The sequence below is a fragment of the Pan paniscus genome, chromosome 1 (assembly GCF_029289425.2).
Source record: "Pan paniscus chromosome 1, NHGRI_mPanPan1-v2.0_pri, whole genome shotgun sequence".
Taxonomy (NCBI): Eukaryota; Metazoa; Chordata; class Mammalia; order Primates; family Hominidae; genus Pan; species Pan paniscus.
In genome coordinates, this window is record NC_073249.2 from 30149217 (window position 1) to 30171488 (window position 22272).

The following is a 22272-nucleotide window of genomic DNA, read 5'->3' on the forward strand; positions in this document are numbered from 1 at the left end:
AATTGTATATGATGGTAAAATGGCTTTAAAATTAAAACTCAATCAATGTAACATCACACTAAAAGAAAAAAGAGCAAAATCATGGATATTTTTGTCTGTTATCTTTATAGATATAGAAAAATATTTTGATAAAATTTAACATTTATTCATGATAAATACTCTTAGATTCTAGGAATGAAAGGAAACTTTCTTAATCTGATAAAGGGTATCTACAACATACTTACAACATATTTAATGGTGATTTATTAAAAGATTTCGTCTTGATGTTAGGAATGGAGACAGGCTTGTCTACTCTTGTCACTCCTGTGCAACATTGCACGAGAGGCCCATTTAGAACAAGGCAAGAAAAAGAAATCAAAGGCATAGGAATTGGAGAGGAAGAAATAAAATTGCAATTTGGGGAGACAAAATGATTTTAAACTTAGAAAACCCAAATTATTTATAACCAAACTACTAGAATTAATAAGTGAATTTAGCAAGTTTGCTGCATATTAGACCAATAAAAACATTATATTTGTATATACTTGCAACAAATAAATAGAAAATTGAATTTTAAAAATACATTTACAGGAGCATAAAGAACAGCAGACATTTCTGAATTAATATAATGAAAGATGTACAAGATCTCTACATTCAAAATTAAAACAACTAAAAAATCAAAAACATTATTGAGAGAAATTAAAGTAGTTCTAAATAAATGGAGTATATATACCATATTTATAAAAAATAAAAGTTATAATAATGTCAATTCTCCCCAAATTCATCCATAATTTTAATACAATTTCAATCAAAATGTCAACATACATGCTGATTCCAATATTTACATAGAAATTTAAAGAGCCTATAAAAGTCAAGGCTTTCTTTAGGAAGAAATAATTAATAGCAGAATAAACCAAGCTGAGGAAAAGAACTCAGAATGTGAAGTCTGGTTCTCTGAAATAAGACAGTCAGACAAAAATAAATAAAAAACAATGAAAAGTAAGGAACAAAACGTTCGAGAACTATGGGATTATGTAAAGAGACCAAACCTAAAAATCATTGGCATCCCTTAAAGGGAGGGCAGAGAAAGCAAACAACTTGGAAAATATACTTCATGATATCATCTATGAAAACTTCTCCAACCTTGCTAGAGAGGCCAAAAGTCAAATTCAGTTAATACAGAGAACTGCAAGATTCTACACAAGACGATCACCCCCAAAACACGTAATTGAGCTTTCTCCAAGGTTGAAATGAAAGAATGTTAAAGGCAGCTAGACAGAAAGGGCAGGTTACCTACAAAGGGGACCCCATTAGGCTAACAGTGGACTGCTCAACTGAAATTCTACAGGCTGGAAGAAATTGGGGGCCTATGTTCAAAACTCTTAAAGAAAAAAATCTTCAACAAAGAATGTCATATCCAGTTAAACTAAGCTTCCTCAGTGAAAGGAAAATAAGATCCTTTCCAGATAAGCAAATGTTGAGGGAATTCATTACCACCAGACTTGCCTTAAAGAGATCTTGAAAGGAGCCCTAAATATGGACAGAAAAGACCACTACCAGCTAATACAAAAACACACTTAAACCCACAGACCAGTGTCACTGTAAAGCAACCACACAAACAAGTTAACATAATAACCAGCTAACAGCACAATGACAGAATCAAATTCATACATTCAGTACTAAACCTTGAATGCAAAGGGAATAAATGCCCCAAATAAAAGGCACAGAGTGACAAGCTGGATAAAAAAGCAAGACCCATTGGTATGCCATCTTCAAGAGATCCGTCTCAAACGTAATGACACTCATAAGCTTAAAATAAAGGGATAGAGGAAAACCTACCAAGCAAATGTAAAACAGAAAAAAGCAGGGGTTGCAATCTTATTTTCAGACAAAACAGAGTTCAAAGCCACAAAGATCAAAAAAGACAAAGAAGGGCATTACATAATGGTAAAGGGTTCAATTCAGCAAGAAGAGTCAACTATCCTAAATTTATATATGCACCCAACATAGGAGCACCCAGATTCATAAAGCAAGTTCTTAGAGACCTACAAAGCAACACAAACAACCACACAATAATAGTGGGAGACTTCAACACTCCACTGACAGTATTAGACAAATCATTGAGGCAGAAAATTAACAACAATATTCAGGACCTAAACTCAACACTGGACCAAATGGATCTGATAGACCTTCATAGAACTCTCCACCCAAAAACAACAGAATATACATTCTTCTCATTGCCACATGGCACATACTCTAAAACGAACCACATAATTAGACATAAAACAATCCTCAGCAAATGTAAAAGAACTGAAATCTACTAAACACACTCTTGGACCACAGCTCAGTAAAAATAGAAGTAAAGACTATGAAAATCACTAAAAAACAAGCAATTATATGGAAACTAAACAGCATGCTCTGGAATGACTTTTGGGTAAATAATGAAATTGAGGCAGAAATCAAGAAGTTCTTTGAAAATAAGAAGAACCAAGATACAACATACCAGAATCTCTGGAACACAACTAAGGCAGTGTTAAGAGGGAAATTCATAGCACTTAATGCCTATATCAAAAAGTTAGAAAGATCTCAATTAACAACCTAACTGCACAACTGAAAGAATTAGAGAAGAACAAATCAACCCCTAAGCTAGCAGAGGAGAAAAATACAAAATTAGAGTTGAACTGAAGGAAATCAAGACACAAAAAGTTATTAAAAAGATCAATAAATCCAGGAGTTGTTTTCTTGAAAAAAATTAATAAAATAGGCCACTAGCTAGACTATTAAAAAAGATAATAGAGGAACTCCAAATAAATACAATTAGAAATGACAAAGGGAACGTTACTACTGTCCCCACAGAAATAAATACAACCATCAGAAACTACTACAAACACCTCTATGCACACAAACTAGAAAACCTAGACGAGGTGGATAAAATCATGGTCACATACATTCTCTCAAGACTGAGCCAGGAAGAAGAAATTTATGCCCTGAAAAGACCAATAAGAAACTCTGAAATTGAATCAGTAATAAATAGCCTACCAACCAAACGAAGCCTGGGACCTGATGGATTCACAACCAGATTGTACCAGATGTACAAAGATGAGCTGGTACCCTTCCTACAGAAACCGTTCCAAAAAACTGGGAAGGAGGGACTCTTCCTCAACTCATTCTATGAGGCCAGCACTATCTTGATACCAAAACCTGGCAGAGACACAACAACAAAAGAAAACTTTAGGCTAATATCCTTGATGAACAATGATGCAAAAATCCTCAACAAAATTATTGTAAACTGAATCTAGCAGCACATCAAAAAGTAATCCACCATCATCAGGTAGGCTTCATCCCTGAGATGGAAGGTTGATTTAACATACACAAATCAATAAATGTGATTCATCACATAAACAGAAGTAAAGACAAAAACCACATGCTTATCTCAATAGATACAGAAAAAGGCTTTTGCTAAAATATAACACACCCTTTCATGTTATAAACCCTCAATAAACTAGGTATCGAAGGAACATACCTCAAAATAATAAGAGCCATCTATGACAAACCTATAGCCAACATTATACTGAATGGGCAAAAGCCGGAAGTCTTCACCTTGAAAACTGGGACAAGACAAGGATGCCCTGTCCTACCACTTCTATTCAACATAGTATTGGAAGTCCCAGCTAGAACAATCAGGGAAGAGAAAGAAATAAAGGGCATCCAAATAGGAAGAGAGGAAGTCAAACTATCTCTGCAGATGATATGACTCTATATCTGGAAGATCCCATAGTCCCAGCCCAAAAGTTCCTCCAGATGATGAGCAATTTCAGCAATGCCTCAGGATACAAAATCAATATGCAAAAATCAGTAGCATTCCTATAAACCAACAACAGCCAAACCAACAGCCAAATCAGAAAGGCAATCCCATTCACAAATGCCACAAAAAAGAGTAAAATATCTAGGAATACAGCTAGGAATACACATGAAGTGAAAGGTCTCTACAATAAGAATTACAAAACACTGCTCAAAGAAATCAGAAAAGACACAAAGAAATGGAAAAACAGCTCATGCTCATGGATAGGAAAAATCAATATCACTAAAATGACTATACTGCCCAAAGCAATTTATAGATTCAATGCTATTCCTATCAAACTATCAGCTACATTCTTTACAGAACTAGAAAAAGCTATTTTAATATTCATATGGAACCAAAAAGGAGCCTGAATAGACAACACAATCCTAAGCCAAAAGAACAAAGCTGGAGGCATCACATTATGCAACTTCCAACTATACTACAAGGCTACAGTAATCAAAACACTATGGTACTGATACAAAAACAGGCACACAGGCCAATGAAACAGAATAGAGAGCCCCGAAATAAGGCTGCACATTTACAACCATCTGATCTTTGACAAAGCTGACAAAAAAAAATCAGTGGGGAAAAGACTCCCTATTTAATAAATGATGCTAGGATAACTGGCTAGCCATATGCAGAAGATTGAAGCTGGACCCTTTCCTTATGCCACATGCAAAATCAACTCAAGATGGATCAAAGACTTAAATGTAAAACCCCAAATTATAAAAACCCTAGAAGACAACCTAGGCAATACATAGGAACAGGCAAATATTTAATGACAAAAACACCAAAAGCAATTGCAATGAAAACAAAAATTGACAAATGGGAACTAATTAAACTGAAGAGCTTCCACACAGCAAAAAACAAACAGAAAAACAAACCATCAGTAAACAGAAAACCTACAGAATGGGAGAACAAATTGCAAACTATGCACCTGACAAAGGTCTAACACCCAGCATTTATAAGGAACTTAAACAAATTTATGAGAAAAACAACCCCATTAAAAAGTGGGCAAAGGACATAAACAGCCATGCAGCCAACAAGCACATGAAAAAAAATTCACTATCTCTGATCATTAGAGAAATGAAAATCAAAGCCATAATGAGATACTATCTCACACCAGTCAGAATGGCTATTATTGGAAAGCCAAAAAACAATAGATGCTGGCAAGATTGCAGAGAAAGGCAACACTTTTACACTGTTGGTGGGAGTGTAAATTCGTTCAATCATTGTGGAAAGCAGTATGGCGATTCCTCAAAAAAGCTAAAAGCAGAACTAACATTTTACCCAGCAATCCCATTATTGGGTATATATCCAGAGGAATATAAATCATTGTATCATAAAGACACATGCATGTGAATGTTCATTGCAGCACTATTCACAATAGTAAAGATGTGAAATCAACCTAAACGCCCATCAATGACAGATTGGATAAAGAAAATGTGGTATGTATACACCATGGAATACTATGCAGCCACAAAAAGAATGAGATCATGTCTTTTGCAGGGACATGGATAAAGCCGGAGAAGAATATCCTTAACAAACTAACACATGAAGAAAATAATGTCTGATGAAATAATATGTACAATAAACCCCCATGACACATGTTTACCTATGTAACAAACCTTCACATGTACCCTCAAACCTAAAATAAAAGTTAAAATAAAAATGAAATACAATGCCAAGACTTATGCCACAAGGCCTCAAGACTTATTATAAAATGATACTAATTAATGCTTTGAGCCATCGCTTCAAGAATAGGCCAAAAGAACAGAGGGAATAGAAACAAACACAGATATGTGGTCACAAGATTACAACAAGGGTAACAGGGCAGTGTGGTAGGGAAAGGGTAATCATTTCAGTAAATGGTTCTATGTAAGTTGAATATCCATACAGAAAAAAGTGAATCTTGATTCCTTCTATACCATATACAAAAATCGAATTATATAGAATATAGACCTAAAGAGTAATATACTTAAGCTTTTAAACACAGAAGAATAACTTTGTGACTTTGGTGTAGACAAAAATATTTCCTTAACACCACTGGTGCTACTCAAAAGATGCTAAACATAAACAAGAAAATTAATAAATTGGCTTAAATTAAAATTAGTAGTTTCTTAATTTATCAAGACATCACAAAGAGAGTGAAAAAGCAAAGAATGGGAGACTATATGTCACCAGTTTGTGCAACGATAAACTCAGATTATGATCTTTAAAATTCTTACAATTAAACAAACAAAAAGCAAATGGGAAATGGACAAAAGATATGAGCAGACACTTTAGAAAAGTAAATATCCCAATGTCTATCAACACGCAAATAAGTGTTCAGTTTCACTAGTTATGAGCGAAATGTTAATTAAAGCACAGTGCATACCACTAAAGCAAAACAACAAGTGCTAAAATGAGAAAAGATAGAAATTACCAAGGGTGGGCAACAATATGAAGCAACTAGTACTTTCATGCACTTTTGTATGATTTGCATGAGAGTGTAAATTGATAGAATTCACTTTGAAAAATAATTTGATATTTTATTGTATAGCCAAACATTAGCATCACCTATGATCCAGCATTTTCACTCCTTGATATTTTTGCACATCAAGAGACATGCATAAGAATATTCATGTCAGTGGTGCTCGTAAGAGCAACACACACACACACAAATCCCTAACAACTCAAATGTCCATCAATAGCAGAATGGAGAAATGGTGGCATTTTAACACTATGGAATATTACACAGGAGTGAATTACATTCAGTATTATGAATGAATCTTTAAACATAATGTTGAGTGATGAAAGAGGGCCATTAACAAGATGATCCCATTTTTACAAAGGCCAAATACCAGAGAAAATAAGCCACATACTGTGTGCGTGTGTGTATAGTTTATTTTTTTAAAGGGAAAGAATGATAGAAGGCCGGGAGACTTGTGATAGTGGAGGGAAAAGGAATGAAATAGGTGAGAAGCCTGAGAGTATATGTAAGTCACTGATGACCATCTAGTTCTTTAGCTACGTGATGGTTTCATTGTGAGATATACACATAATGAAATATGCAACCATTAATATGAATATATGTGTGTGTGCAAGCCCACACACACCAGAGAGAAAAAGAGAGAGAGAAAGTGAATAATGGTCCCAATATATTATTTGAATACAACCACTGTCTTGGACAATTTGTGAAGGGGTACATGTTTTTTTAAAGACATATACATATTTCTGTGTGTTTGTGAATTTGTGTGTGTAAGGAGAAATCAGTGTATGCCAAAGCGCTTGTTTCTAGATTATAGGATTTATTTTCTTTGCGTTTATCTGTGGTGTCTAAAGGTTCTATACTGAACATATAATATTTTAAAGAAGTATGCTAATTTTAGGTGTCTAATTCATCATCACAATACTCTTCAATGTTGAGTAAGCTATTTATTTTTACTATAGCCTTCACGCCCTGAAGCAACCACAAAATAGAAAATTTTACATCGAATGCAGTCTCTGTGCAAATAAGCCAGTCCCCACAATGGCTGAAATAATCGTTACCAACAATCTGAAGTTATTAGTGCCATAATGACACAGTCTTGACAACTTTCATAATTAAATTTTCAACAGCTTTAATTCCTGGCATGCTTTATAATTTGATAACTCCTTTCCTGGAAATAAAGGAGATATCAAAAATCAGATAGGAGAGGAGAGAACCTTCACCCTTCTGATAATATATGTCTCAAATTTAAAGAAAATAAAGGCACTTAGGTCAGCATCTAAACCTGAAGCTCTATGTTAATTTCTGTTTTAAAATCTGCCACTCTCATCTCACAAAGTGCCAGGTGTGGCAAACATCCTCTTGCATAAGTCTGTAAAGCAAACCTCATCACCAAGAGTGTCAGAGCCCAGAGATTTATTATAAAGTGATATATTTTCAAAGAGCAGCACAAAGAGTCTTTTAACATTGAATTTGTCAGGACCTCGTCGACATCAAACAGATGCTTTTCACTTGGAGCATTTGACTCTTAAACTTCAATGTTTCATATGTTAAGTGATTGGAAACTTGGGAACCATGAAGTAATACTTTTCTCTGATTTGGAAAATTTGACTCTTTAACAATGAAACTTTAGATGCATATTAAGAAATACTTTGAGAAGTGGTATAGTGTTTTCTTAATAGAAAGACTATCATTTGATTCAGTAATATTACTTTTTCAAGGATTAAAAAAATCCCTAAAGTTGATTTCATGTTTTCATGGGTTTTTTTTAACCCTCTCTACCCTTTTCCCTTGTACTCACCTACATTTCTCATTGATTTCTTCTAAAAATCAACTAAGCACCATGTTCATGAGGCTTTAATAAAAAAAAGTCTAACATGGGTCATTTGATTTTTGCCTTAAGAGAGAACTCATATGCCAGAAGCCAACTGCTATCATGTCATATTCTTGAATAAACATGGTGCCTCTCCTAAGCTGAAGCTGTTGTTTATTATTCTGCATACATTTTAACCCACATAGTCATATTGAGCTTTCCTGGTTACCAATCACATTATAAACCACAGAAAGCATGCAAAGTTGGAGAAGCAGAGCCTAGTTCTGGTTAATAGTCCTACTCAGCCTTTGGTCCAGCTAACTCTAACTACATCTTGAGCTGGATCATAAGGGAAAGAGCTATTGCTTTTGGATTTAAGAAGTATGCAGTGCCCAGCGTTCCTAATGAACAGGAGAAACAGCTGGGCCACCCAACATGATCTTAAACCTGTACCATAAATAATGAAGCACAAACTAGAACTTTCTCAAGTAAAGAAACTTATGAATTTCACTTGACAGATGTTTCTTTATAAGATTTTTGCATTGCACTTTTTAATTTAACAAACAAAACAAAATTTCTTTACTTTGGATTCTATTACTCATTCGTCAGAGTGTAAGTCTGGAGTAAAAGGAATGAACATTTATTGACTATAATGTACTAGAAAATGCAACACATTATCATGAAAATTTGATTTTGCTTAAGAAGTAGTTATAATTGCTAACAAAGAATAATCTTTTGCTTAATATCTACTGCACCAGATGTGATATTAGGCACATAATTACATGTCTATTTTAATATTCAAAATAGTCTTGCCAGAGAGATATTATCCTCACTTTTCAAATGAGAAAACAGATACAGGGAAGAAGGTGTATGTGCTCACAGTCACATCATAATGGGCCAGCAGTTTAACTTAGGTGTTTTTCAATTTAAGGTTCCGGCCTTCCCATTACATGTTTCTTTATTTTATAGAAAGTGTAAGTTAGGCCGGGCACAGTGGCTCAGGCCTGAAATCTCAGCATTTTGGGAGGCCAGTGCAGAAGGATCATTTGAGCCCAGGAATTTGAGACCAGCCTGGGCAATATGGTGAAACTCCATCCCTACAAAAAATACAACAATTAGCTGGGCATGGTGGCATGTGCTGTAGTCCCAGCTACTCAGGAGGCTGAGGTGGGAGGATCACTTGAACACTGGAGATCAAGGCTGCAGTGAGCCATAATCGTGCCACTGCACTTGAGCCTGGGCAACAGGGTGAGACCCTGTCTCCAAAAGAAAAACAATGTAAATTAAGGTTGTCTACTTGTAAACGGGGCATTTGCTCGTCATAAAGGGAGAGAGTTCTGGTGTCAGCCACTCCAGGTTAGGGTGAGAATGCAGGATGCATAAGAAGGAATCAGTAAATAATATCTTTTTTCCTCTCCTCTCATGTTCAGATACATTTGAGAAATCAGACCTAGATAAAGATAGAAATGTCAGCTTTAGTACTAATAAAGCCGATTGGATAACATGACTTTAGATATGTTAATGAAGTCTAAGTCTAGACCTTGGGTCAGCTTGCCTACAGGATCTCATTAGAGGATCCTGCAGTATCACTAGAGGATAAGATTTCTGCCTCTTATTGATCTGGGGCTTGCTGCCTTTTAGTGAGTCAGTTTCTACTCAGTTGAGAAATACGGACCACGGATGGCATCTGCCAATCAGATAACTCCATTCTCTTTCATGGGGCAAGGAGAAGATGGGGCACAAAACCAGGATTTCTATGTGAACAGAAGTTTTGCAGAAAATCAGAAAACAAAAGGGAAAAGAGGTTCACTCATAACATTCTTTAGCATTTTAATTTGTTAACCATTAAACCTAACATGAACCAAAGATATGGCTAACTCCCCACATCCCCCGACACACAGAGGATATTCCCTCATGATGGTCCATCTCCTAACTTCATGAAGTCTTAGTCTCTCTGTTGTTTATCGACTCGAGTCCACAGTGTGCAGTTTAGATTTTGTCAGCAGAAGCCACTGAAATGGGTCGAATTTTATATTAATCAAATTAACTCCAGGCCTAAATTCATTATAGGATGAAATTATCTCCTTACTCTTATTTCCTACTTCAAATTCTGTTGAGGAATGTAATTCAATATAGCTTACCAGAGATAAAGCATAAAATAACATGATACAATATAGATCCTTCTTTCATACATTCTCCAGTTGTACACAATACAGATCTTCCACTTACACAGGTCCACTTCAAATTTGATTATAAAGTCTTTTTATTATCAAATCTGCAGGATATGATTAAAGTAAAACTTCTCTTGCTCTCATATAAGTTAAAATGCAGTTAAATGTAAGTTCACAACCATTTAAATCTGAAACTCATTCTTCCAATTTATCATTCTTATTTCAATGCCTGTGTTGAGTTGGGGGTTGCTAAGGGATTCCTTAGCAATCACAGCAGAGAATGGATGAGGTTCCCTTTGGACTCCAGACATAGGGCAGACTAAAACATCCCGAGGTACTCATCTTCCCTGACTAGGCTGTTTAAGCAATTCTAAGTTGCAACTTGATTTCCCCTTTTTACCCTGTAATTCTGAAACTGTAATGTGATATGGTAAATGAGCTCCCTCTAAGGATCTGAACTGTAGAAGGAAGAAAGGAAGGAAGGAAGGAAGGAATGGAAGAGGGAGGGAGGGAAGGAGGGAGGCAGGAAGCAAAAGAAGAAAAAAGAACAGAAGAAAGGAAGGGAAAGAAAGAGAAAGAAAGAGGAAGGAAGGCAGGAAAGGAGAAAGAAAAGGAAAGAGAAGGAAAAAAGAAAAAGAGGGAGGGAGGAAGGAAAGAAAGAATAAAGAAGCAAGGAAAAAAGGAAAGCAGGAAGGAAGGAAGAGAAAGGAAGAAATTTGTGGCAAGTGGTTTTTTTGTTTTTGTTTTTTTTTTTCCAGTAGCATGATCTCATCTCACTGCAACCTTCACCTACTGAGTTCAAGTGATTCTCCTGCCTCAGCCTCCCAAGTAGCTTGGATTACAGGCATGCACCACGATGTCTGGCTAACTTTTTATATTTTTAGTAGCGATGGGGTCTCACCATGTTGGCCAGTCTGGTCTCCGACTCCTGACCTCAGGTGATCTGCCTACTTCGGCTTCCCAAAGTGCTGGGATTACGGATGTAAGCCACTGTGCCCAGCCACAAGTGGTCTTTTATAACATATATTGTGGTTTCTACCATGAAGCCTGGTTTGGAATTGTAAGAACAATGAAATCTGACTTTTAGGAACATTTTTCCTAATCCCCAAGTGTGCACCAGCTGGAGAATTCCCTTCCATACAGTCCTCACTGAGAAAGCTGATGATGCTTCCGACACCTGTCTCCTATTAGGGGCAATCCCTCTGCCATGTGCTCTACCAGGCAGTATCCCTCCTCCACTGTGGAATTTTCCGGGTCTTAAATAACTTGCACTATCTCAATCATGAGTGTTACACAGTTCTACCCAAGAGGCATTCTCCTATCAGACCAACATCCAGACCTACTCTATAAACCACTGCCCTACCTGGCTTTCCTTCAGTATTTTCACTTCCCTGTGCCTTTCTTTATATTTCTTATTGGGCATGTTTTTTCAAGGCATAGGCAATAACTGCATCCCTCACTTACTATAACTATGTCATCGTGAAGGTCACTTAATAATCCTCAGTCTTTGAGCATTGGTTTTCCAATTGCATTTATGGACTCTACCAGAAACTTTTAAAAGGCTCATATCGATAGTTTTCTGATTATGGTCCCTCTGAGGGGATTCATTTTAGGCTTCTCTCCGAGATCTTGCCTGCTTTCCTCTTGTACATTTCTGTGAGTTTTGGTCATTTTGTTGGATTTGTTAGTAACTTAAAAAAGCCCTCCCCTACCTCCCTACCTCCCAAATCCTTTTTTTTTTTTTTTTTGAGATGGAGTTTTGCTCTCGTCCCCCAGGCTGGAGTGCAGTGGTGCGATCTAGGCTCTCTGTAACCTCTGCCTCCCAGGTTCAAGCGATTCTCCTGTCTCAGCCTCCCAAGTAGCTGGGATTACAGGCACCCACCACCACGTCCAGCTAATTTTTTGTATTTTTAGTAGAGACTGGGTTTTCATGTTGGCCAGGCTGGTCTTGAACTCCTGACCTCAGGTGATCCACCCACCTCGGCCTCCCAAAGTGCAGGGATTACAGGCATGAGCCACTGCGCCGGGACCTTTTAAAAAAAATTTTTTTAAACAGCTATGTGTAGCTGGGCACACCTCCTTTTCCCTTTGCAAAACTCTAGCATATCCTCTCAGATCTCCTTTTCTCCATCATGCTTGCCTAACCTGCCTACAACCTCAACAATTTTCCTAAGGAAATATTTCTTCCTCCAGCTTAATAAACCTGCTCTTCCTTTATTTTGTTTTTATTCTTACTGCCTCTTTGCTCCTTTATAATAGTAAGGCCAAAGCATAGGACTCAAAGCTTCTAATCCTTCCTTCATTTTTTGATTAAAATTGATTTCTGGAGACAGTGTTCTTCTAGACACAGGCCTTCTTAATTGTCCTCTTTGTCTTTGGACTTGTGAAAATTCAATTGTTTTTGGTTTCTATTTCTTCAATTCCAAAATATATTTCCATTAAAAATTATGTATAAACAAAATTGATCACCATTCTGTTGGTAAAGCCACCGTGTTGTAAATCTCTCTGAAATCCACAGCCATGATCAGAACTTAGGAAATTCATAAATGTAGAGTGACCTAGAGACACATGTTTGGGCAGTAAAAACCTGTGGCCAAACTACATGAATCCAAGAGGCTGGCACTCCCTTCCAGCCATTCTTTCCCCTGTTTCGGATTGCAGTTATAAGAAAAGCTAAAATGTGGAACAGCTGATCTAGCACAACCTGCGGATGCCTGGTTTGACACACACCGGTGCTCCTTAGCCCACATAGGACTGAAATGCTTTTACAGTTTAAACTCCAGTCTGCAGGCCTGACTCAGAAACACTGTAAATGCAACCAAAAATTGTTATGCCAAATTCTTAATTTCCACTGTTATTTGCCCGTCTCCAAATATCTTATAAATATCATCTGAGATTTTAGTTCTAAAACTATATTAATTTTTTACAACTATATTTATTTATATATATTAATTATATATATAATTTTTTCAACTATTTTCTTTAGTAATTCTTATAGCAAGATTCATTGTGAGTCAATTTTGTGGCTACTACATACTCCCAACCAATACACAATGATGGAACAGGGACATAATAAGCCATAATTAAAGTTTCCATTTAGAAAAATAAGGAGTGAGAGGCACAAAGCAGTTACTATTCCATAGCAGTGATGGAATCTAGCAAGGCAGGCATTGTAAAGGTCTCTACTGCAGGCATGTAGAAGTGCTCTGAATAGGCCCTGCTTCTGTCTCTGGAAGGGACTACTTTGTCCATCATTCTCCATGACCCCTGGCCTGTTCTCTGCTAGGTTCTTCCTGGTCTCCTTGGACTGTTTGGAGGTGGACATGGGGTAGTATGCCAACTTTGTAATAACAGAAGGTTGGAGACCAGTGGTTGGTTTAAGTCCATCTTCATGGTTTCTCTGGCAATATAAATTACTTCAAAACCTTAGTAGGCTTCTGATCTATTTGCTTCCAGTCAGTTGAATAGTCAATAGTACTGGTCAATAACCCCACTCCAAATCCCTCTCAGGACATAGTTCTTAGCCTGATATATTTTGCTTTCTCACTTTGATGCCTTACCCTCTGAACTTAATAGCACCTATTTTAAAACTACCTTTAACCAAAGGTTAAAAAAAACATATTTTAAATTTTATCAGAGATTGATCTCCTAAGAAAAAATAGACTGTTTTCTGTTTACTGGCCACAGAAAGCCAGTAACAACTCAAATTAGTTTTAAATCCATCCTATTTAATCAATGACAACTTTGCATCTGTAATCACACTTTAAAAGCCAGCTGGTCAACACCACCTTCACTCCAGTTAACAACCCTCTGAAAGACAGCCAATTGACAACAGTCTTCCTCACTTCCTAGCTAAAAATCAATCTCCAAACTCTGTTTCTGAAAATCTGCCAAGTCCTTAACTCCATGGTTTCCCAAACTCTCTATATGGATTTTCTATCTCACAAGCACAGATCTCCATTTCTTAGTAAGTAATAATTTCAGATTTTTATTTTAGGAAGTTTATTTTAGAAAGTGAGTAGTGGTCTCTTCCATTGACAGCTCTCAGTTACTTTATTAAACTGAGAAATTGTACTGGGTCAATGTGGCTCAGAAGTCTTAACTCTCATTCTTTGATGTCTAGATATAATTAGAATTTACAACCCAAGAAGGTAAGGATTTCTAGCTATCCAGCTTGCTTTGTTTCTGGAAAGCTCATGCCCAAATTCTAGGTCAATGCTGTATTATTCAGGCTTTTATTTTACCATTAACTCCACCTAATGTAAGTTTTCTTGCATATGTTAGGAAAATTAAAACTAGCTATTATAAACAAACTTCTCGCAGTGTCAATAGATAATATAATAAAATTGTATTTCTTGCTCACGTCATAGTCTTATGTAGGTTGGATGGCTTCTCCTCGTGTGGTTCTACTCCAAATAGTAAGATCCAAGATGCTTCTATTTAGTGGTATCACCATCATTGATATCTTTCCTTCTGGCCATGTCAACAGTGGAAATATCATGAAAAATCCATATATATATATATATATAGAGAGAGAGAGAGAGAGAGAGAGAGAGAAAGATTATATATATTTATTTATATATATAATATAGATATATATAGATATATATCGATATTTTGAGATAGGCTGGAGTGCAGTGGCATGATCATAGTTCACTGCAGCCTTGAACCCCTGGGCTCCAGTGATCTTTCTGCCTAAGCGTCCCTGAATAGCTGGACTATAGATGTAGGCCACTGCACCCAGGTGACATTTTAAGGATCAGGCCTAGAAGTGGTGGACATCATTTGTACCCACGTTCCATTGGGAAAGAGTCCAATGTAGTCTTCCGTGTGCACAGGAAGAGAGAATGGAATTGGAAAATTTAGGCAGTCTCTTACACAAAAGACCACCCAATTTTCTTAGTTCTTGGAACTCAACTATAGCGTACTGTCCGTACATAATAAATATTACTTGAACTAATTGAAAACAATTTTATTGAAAAAGAATGAAACATGAGAATTTAGTGCTAAAGTATTCATTTTGGGGAATTTGGCTTTTATAATTTAAAATCATAGGGAGCAAAAAGTTATTTCCTTATTTTCTTCTTGATATTATAGTTCTGCTTAAATTTTAACAATATTTTCAAATAACCATAAATGGGAAGGGAAATTAGCCTATATACAAATAAACTTAAGGATCTGTACATGTTCCAGTTTAAGCGTGTGGACCATAGTTTTGTCATTATGCAATGGAATTTTATTTCAATGCATTTTGTAGAAAATCTTCCAAAATTATATAAAACCCTAGGTCTGTCACTTTGTCATGTCAGTTTCATTTTAAAGCTATACCACTGAGAATTCTAAAGATTTTTCCATGCTTGTTTAAAAGTATGTATTTTCAATATGCAGATATTTATAAGTTATATTTCTCTAGGCCATTTCCATGACATACTTCACTAATTTACTTCCATTGCCATTCTTAGGTCCAGGAGAATGTACAAGGGCACACGTGATTTCAAAGTCTTCCAGCAGCCACTCTTTCCCAGCTGGGCTATGAAAACCACACAGACATACAACTGTAGTGTAATATGCTATGAAATCAACTTTATATTTTTCCATGTGTCTTAGAACCAGGACCTCAACATTTCAGACTGCATCATATTGTCTTTTCCATTGGATTCATTGTTTGACAAGGTTTAATGATAGTAGAAATACTGTGACCTTTTCTTCACCCTAGGTAAAAACATTGCATCTCACTGAATCTTTGGCAAATCCGTTGATTACCATCTGATGAGCAGGGAAAAGTCTAGTGATCACATAAAAATGAGCAACTGAACAGATTCAGTAATAATTATTGGATTAAATGTCTGTAAGGAAAATGCTGTAATTTAACTTTATTCCAGGCCTAAATATGGAGAGAGTTAAAATATTGTGATGTATTCTAGCAGCATACTTGAAGATCTGCCAAGACTGCCATTATAATCCTTACTTGTCAGGAGTTTATATTGTCACATTTAGTTGACTATAAATTGGAATATAATACCTAAATCTCACTTTGAGCTTTAGATCTAATTATGTTTAAACTATTATATGTGCTGACACAAGAAAACACACACATTGCAAATCACAAACATACTTCTATGAACAAAAATTTTTCTCTATATCCCGATAGTGCTTCTTCCATAAAGAAAATTTCATTGTCATCTTGACCAACTCTCTGAAGTATCTTCATATTTCTGGTCTTCCCTTCTACTTCTGGAATGCTACCTACTCATCCATTTACTAACTTACTAATTCAGCAAACATAAACTTAGTACCTACTGTGTACCAGGACCTGTGCTGGATTCTGGAAATGCACTAAGGGCTAGCAGATTGCCAAGGCAGCACAGTAGTAACTGCACATCTGGGCTTTGTTCAGATAGCGTATGTTCAAATCCCAGCTCTCTCATTTATTTTATAATTTTCTAATTTGTAAACTGGAAATAATAATATATTTCCTGGCACAGTGCCTGACACAAAGTAAATCCTGAATGAATGTTAGCTATTATCATCTGATAGTCTCCCTGGCTATCAGAAAGGAGAGGGATAGGAGGGGGGTTATGACAGAGAAATAGAAAATAATTAAAGTAATTATCTTGATGCACAAATTTCCTGGGACAAACCCTCATCAGCACATAATCCACACATCTTTGAACACCTTCTCAAGGTCAGTCATTCTATACTCAAGATATATTTGCCATATTTTAAAAATAGTATCTTCTCTGATTACGTTTTAGGTGAATTCATATAGAAAATGCCCAAAACATATTTATCTAAACAATAGTAATGAGATCATATGTTCATCTTCACAGTCCAATTATCTTGTTTTATTTTTAAAATGGTTAATGACAATTTTAAATAAGTTGAGGTTTATATTGTTGTTTATCTGTGCTGGTATGGGTAAAGTAAGGGCCTATTTTATTTTATTATTTTCTATTTGATTTTCTCTGATGATCTCAACATTGTAGAGCAGAGAGTATGTACAAAGTCTGCAGTGGTTCCAGACCTGGCCCCAGAAGCTAAACAAAGGCTTTATATCTGGATTATTAGCTATCAATTTGCTTATAGAAGCAAGTTTTCCTCAACATGGTGTATGAAGTTCTAGAAAACATATCTCAGGCAAATGAAATAGTACTCTGAAGAAAGGATTATTCCAAAGGGGTCATCACAGAAACATTAAAAGTTTAGGCCGGGCGCAGTGGCTCACGCCTGTAATCCCAGCACTTTGGGAGGCCGAGACGAGCAGATCACGAGGTCAGGAGATAGAGACCATTCTGGCTAACACAGTGAAACCCCGTCTCTACTAAAAAAAAAAAAAAAGAAAGAAATTAGCCGCGCGCGGTGGCGGGTGCCTGTAGTCCCAGCTACTCGGGAGGCTGAGGCAGGAGAATGGCGTGAACCCGGGAGGTGGAGGTTGCAGAGAGCCGAGATTGCGCCACTGCACTCCAGCCGGGGCGATCCAGCCTAGGCGACAGAGCGAGACTCTGTCTAAAAAAAAAAAAAAAAAAAAAGTTTAGATCCACCAAGCTTTCAGAAATCATCTTGCTTGCACTGCTCAGTTGGAACTTGAGGAAACTAAGGCTGAGACATATTCAGTGATTTGCTAAAAGCCATGCAATAATGGCAAAGTCTAAAAGCCAGGTGCATAGATGTCCCATTCATTTATTTTTCCTTCATTCATGACTTCAGTCATTCAATAAGCATATATTAGGCAACTTGTCTAGGCCAGGGATTGTGCTAGATGCTGGGGATAAAGTTACCAGTGAGACAGTCCTGCCCTAATGGAGCATAAATTGCTGAGGTGACTGTGGGACAGGTGAAGAGAATATTAATAAAGAATTATAATGTAGGTGCCATAAAACAGGAAGCATAAGGTGCTATGATAAAACCCAGGGGAGCCTATCTCAGTCTTGGTGTTCCCAGAAAGCTTCCTGGAGGAAGAGAAGTCTAAGTTGAAATTTGAAAAAAACAAAACAAAACAACAACAACAAACAGACAAAAACTAGACAAAAGGAGAAAAGAAGAAAAGTAGAAAGTTCTTTATCAAAGTAGACCGAGCAACAAGATAACAAATATAACTCTTTACAAAATGGAGTCACCATTACTGCTCTGAGATGGTGTCATATGTTGTAATTACTAATACCACCTATCTGATGAAACTTTGTATCACATTATCCAATAAAATGTGTTGACAAAATCTTTGGTAACTGTTGAAAACTTTTCCCCAGGCTTTTTTCTCCCACACACAGAGTCTGAGTCTTTGTTAAGAGTCATGGCTTGGTTAATATATAATCCACATCAATGTTACTTGAAAAAGAAAGGGATACATTTCCGTTGCACTGAAAATAAAGTATAAAATATTTAAACAGTGAAATTTGAAACATATAGTAATCCATGTATTTTATTCTGCTGACGACTTATTTAGCACAATAGCTCACTAAAATATTCTCAGCCTCAAATGTGTAGTAGGAAATTTCCAATGAGTGTGCATATTCATTTGTGCTGAGCTGACTTTTTATGTTGTCTTAACCATTAATTTCTTCTTGTCAAAATACTCAGTGGGAAATTTTAGTTAACAGAATTATTTTTTATTTAGCATTTTTATGGACCAATACAATTTTAGGTGCTACAACAATAACAAAAAAAAAACAACTGAAGTGCTTTCTCTTACACATGGACACAGGGAGGGGAACAACACACACTGGGGCCTGTCAGGGGGTGTGGGGGAGGGAGAGCATCAAGAAAAATAGTTAATCCATGTTGGGCTTAATACCGAGGTGTTGGGTTGATAGGTACAGCAAACCACCATGGCACACGTTTACCTATGTAACAAACCTGCACATCCTGCACATGTACCCCAGAAGTTAAAATTTTTTTAAGGTGATTTCTCTTACAGGCAACTGGTATTTCACTGTTTTTAAAATTCATAAAAAGTTCAAGTAGACTATCCAACTATAGTTCACTATTTTGATACTTTACACTGTCACAGAAGACTAGGAAAACTCAGAGGTATATGAAAATATTGTTTCTAGGATTTTAGGAATGAATGGACTGTTTTGGTAGATAAAGTGATATACTTTTATTTCTTAAGAGAACGTCTTATTGACAGTTAGGGATTCCATAAAGGTTTTGAATGACTTAATGCCTGAAAGTAAAAACGAATATAGGAAATTAACAAGAGGTCTGATACAGACAACTAAAACCATGCAGATATTTGTAAAGTCACTCTTTATACAAAATGGAGGTATCATTACTTGCTTTGAGATAATAGCTAAGGCTGTAATTACTAACACTGCTTATGTCATGACACTTAATATTACACTATCCATTAAAATGTGTTAAACCAAAGTGTGGTAACTGTTGAAAACTTAGCCTCTCCTCCTCCGCAAGAAACCACATCTTCTCACATCCAACACTCCTAGATAGTAAGAGCAGTCTCCTGCCTGAAAGAATCTAGTGCTCCTAAATGTATAGAATCCAGATGTTAGTGGATGGCTTCAATCATCCCACATGGGACCCATGTAGTGAACATTTTCCTTTTTTTATTTTTAATGTCCATATGTTTGTTTGGCTAGAAATCAAGTTTCATTACATGCTCCTATTATTCCACTGTATAACAATTTTATTTATAGGTCCTTCACATAAGGACTAATTTCCTTGATAGAAAGGCTGCTAATGCTTATTTAAGCTCACTATAATGAAAACAATATTGTTGAAACACCAAACAAATGCCCGACCTCAGAACCATGTCTTTGGTCCTCTCCTGGATAATGGAACTTCACAAGGTCAACTTACTCTCTGGGCTCCTTACAAAAATGCACTGAAAGTAGACAGGAACTTTATTAAATGCTGGAAATTCATGTATAAAGCAAGCATAGTGTACTTAATCTCCATATTGGCATCGAAAAATCTTCCTCATGCCAAGACTATACTTGAATTTAGGGGCTCACATAGATAATGAATGCCTTAGAAAACCATGTAGGAAGTAGGCAATTCTGTTTTTGAATACACCCTATATGTGCGTACGCATGTAGTAGAAATGGCAGTCTTGATTTCTGTTCTACTCTGCAAAAACATGTTTGGTCATGGCACATATTCCAAAACTGAATGTAAAATACATTATCTGAAATATTAAAAGTGCATTGATGTCAAGTCAGATCCCAGCCTATTCTTCCACATTGATCCATAGGTAATTAAATTATGTCCTGTAAAAAATGCTTGGCTTGACAGCCTCACTTTCCCTTTCAGAGGGGTCTGGTAGTAATCAAGGATCCCTTGTTATTAACTTTAGAAAGTTATGTTCTCAGTGCAAAAAGTTTTCTGTTTTAAGAATGTCACCTTTATGTTTCAGATGTTTACATTTTTGCTTACCTATGCAGCCATGAACAAATACATTGGTTAGTATGTGATTTAATAGTATGGTTATCTCAAGCTTCTGCAAAGTGTCTTGTCAGCCATCTCAAAGCATGTGTTCTGCAGTCAAGCCCCAATAATATTTTAATTAAATCAATCTACAATTTTCTTCAGGATATCTTGGTCAAAGTGAATTATAATGTAAACAAATGACAGATCTTGTATTATGTTATGCAAGATATACATAGTAAGCCAGTGTGAAAAATTAATACTTTAGTAATAATTTTAAGTGGCTCAGATTGTTGTCATATTCTTATTTCATCAAATACAGGGATAAAGAAATGAATAAACTTAAAAAATTTTTAAAAGATGAAATTCTCAGTTTGCCTCCAAATTAGAGGCTGCATATACATTATCCATTGTTTGTAATTATAACTTGTCTTAGGGACTGCTCAATGTGCACTCAATTGAGTGAACATGAATAAATGTTCCTAAGTGATAAAAATACCAGGTCAGCAATCACATGTTATGTTATATAAATGACCTATATAAAAGATATTTCAAAACTTAAAATTCTATAGGAATGGCATGAATGTCTCAAGGTGTTTTACAGCACTAGATAGAAAAATAAGTTTTCGGAGTGATGGGCAATTATTAATATAGAAGCAATAGTTTTCTTCTAGTTTGACCTGCAGATTTTCATTATTATTTTATATAACTTTCAATATTTTCTCTAAATATAAATTTTAACATTTCTAACTAACATTACATTATCTTTTGTGCATAAATAAGTATGGGAATCCTTTATACTTAGTATTCTATGAGTATTGTTTATTTGGTTTGGGAAAGAAACTATTACTTAAGGAAGTTATCTAATAGAGACAGGTTTATTTGGTTTTAGGCTCTATAATAATTTGATTCAATAGCTTATGAATAAGAGTTACATTCATTAAGTATAACTTTTAGTATATTACTACTTTGTTTTGCAAAGCTGAAAACGATTTTGATTTGAAGCAAAAATATTTTTATTTGAAAATAAGCAATAATTATGGTAATAATGATTTATTAGTATATTCTTTGTTCCAGGCTGTGTATTGGATACCTAACAAACACACATACATAAATTCATTCTCAAATGATCTTATAAGGTTTATACCATCATCACTTAACATGGAGAAGTCAGGGACCAGGATGTTTAATGAACTTGGCCCAAAATAGCAATACTTAGTAAGGTTCAAACCCTAATGTAAATGACCTGATGCTACAGTCTTTCTGATGTTTTCTTTACTTCTCCTCCTCTGCCCCATCACCCATACACATTACATCTCTTTTTTCAGAATCCTTATCACAGCTTCTTTTCCCTATGTATGGTCATACTTAGAGGCAGAGATTATACTACCTTGGAAAGCATTTCTTTATTATTATTGATATCTGACTGCATTTTGTTAGGCTTTTTTATTTAAAGTGCTAAAATGCACATAACACAAAATTTATCATCTTTTTTTTTTTGAGACAGGGTCTCTCTCTGTCACTGAGACTGGGGTGCAGTGGTGCAGATCACAGCTCACTGCAGCCTCGACCTCGTGGTCTCAAGCCATCCTCCTGCCCCAGCCTCCCAAACTAGCTG

At 36.0% G+C, this 22272-nt stretch overlaps 1 protein-coding gene across 7 annotated transcripts in view; it reads right to left on the reverse strand.

The window, feature by feature from the left end:
- Positions 1–22272, reverse strand: part of LYPLAL1 (lysophospholipase like 1) — a 302495-nt gene that overhangs the window by 220444 nt on the left and 59779 nt on the right. For 5 of the 7 annotated variants that reach the window (XR_008624371.2, XR_010110061.1, XR_008624365.2 and 2 more), the window contains one exon: positions 14638–14747. The exons of the other annotated variants lie outside the window; for them this stretch is intronic. The gene's annotated coding sequence lies outside the window, so the exon portion shown is untranslated. The remainder of the gene's footprint in view (positions 1–14637; positions 14748–22272) is intronic. 7 annotated transcript variants of the gene reach the window in all.